Source organism: Octodon degus, unplaced genomic scaffold (assembly GCF_000260255.1).
Source record: "Octodon degus isolate 3935 unplaced genomic scaffold, OctDeg1.0 scaffold00188, whole genome shotgun sequence".
NCBI classification, from domain to species: domain Eukaryota; kingdom Metazoa; phylum Chordata; class Mammalia; order Rodentia; family Octodontidae; genus Octodon; species Octodon degus.
The window spans coordinates 69,007-70,379 of NW_004524764.1; positions in this window are offsets into that span (position 1 = coordinate 69,007).

Here is a 1,373-nt window from a genome sequence, read left to right on the forward strand (position 1 = left end):
GGCCTTAAAATTGGGAAACATTTCCTCTAACATTTAGTTAAAGAATCTATGTAGAGATGTATTATTTTTTCTTTAAAAGTGTTAGAGCATTTCACTAGGAAAGTCATACAATAATTAATCGAGGAATATTATGTGTGGCCAAATGTTTATCAGCTTCTTTGTATTTTTTGTCCTGAAATTATTTATAATTCTGTAGTTCAATTATTTTCTCTGGAATGGGATATGAAGTCATTAATTATTTCTCATTTATAGTTCTCTCTCTCTGGATAAGTAAATGTGTCTTTCCTTTTTGTCTCTTTTTCATTCTAATTTTATAAGAGTTGCTAACTTTATTAATACTTTCAAATTTTAATTCCAATTTAAAAGACTTTTACAATTTTATCTCACTGATTTCTCTCTAATATTCAGGTTACACTTGTGCATTTGATAAGAAAAAATATCCTGCAGTGTTTGACCACGGCTCTGCGCTATTTTTACGTTAATGATATAGGTCTACTGTGAAAAACCAAAAAAGAACTATTAACATCTCAACTATATTTTTAAATTTATTACTTTCACTGTTGTAGATATGTGCACATTCATGGTTGTATGTCTGAGTGTGTGTGTACTTACACACTTGAAGTGATTAGCGGAGTCTTTTAGCAGCAGATACACTTATAAATGTAGTTTTCCTTTACTATTCAGGAAATGTCCATTGATTACTCCTAATATTTTTTGTTTTAGAGTCCACTGTATTTGATAGTGATGTTGTTATTCCACCTTTTTGTGGTTATGGTTTCTTGCTATAACCTTCTACATTATTTTCCTCTAAACTTAGCCATGTCTTTGCATCTAAAAGGTTTGTTTTATATTCACAGGTTATAGGTTGATCATTCTCCTCCATCTCATTAGGCAGTCTCATGTTTGTCATTGGTGTGTAACCCAGACATTTTGCATGAGAAATAATTTTTTTGCACAATACCTCAAAGCTACATAAAACAGGAGCAAACATAGACAAAGAATCTTATCAAACAGAGAAACTTGCAGAGAAGAAAGAAATACTGAACAAAGTGAAGAGACAACATACCAAATTTGACAAATACTTGCACATATTCAGAATATTTAAGGAACTAAAATGTTGAACAGTAAAAATATTAATAATATCTTTTAAAATTTTTCTTGTTTATTTATTTGGTACAAGGTTTTACTACGCAGCTCAGACTTGTAGTGGTCCTCCTGTCTCAGCCTCTCCAGTGCTGGGATCACAGGCACATGTCACCACATCCGGCTTTGGTGGCTGGCCTGGCATGGCACCTGACACAGAATGTAGGACCTGGGAGGAGCCCAGGTCATTGTGCTTGTGGGACAGGTGCTTAGACAGCTGAGCTATCTCC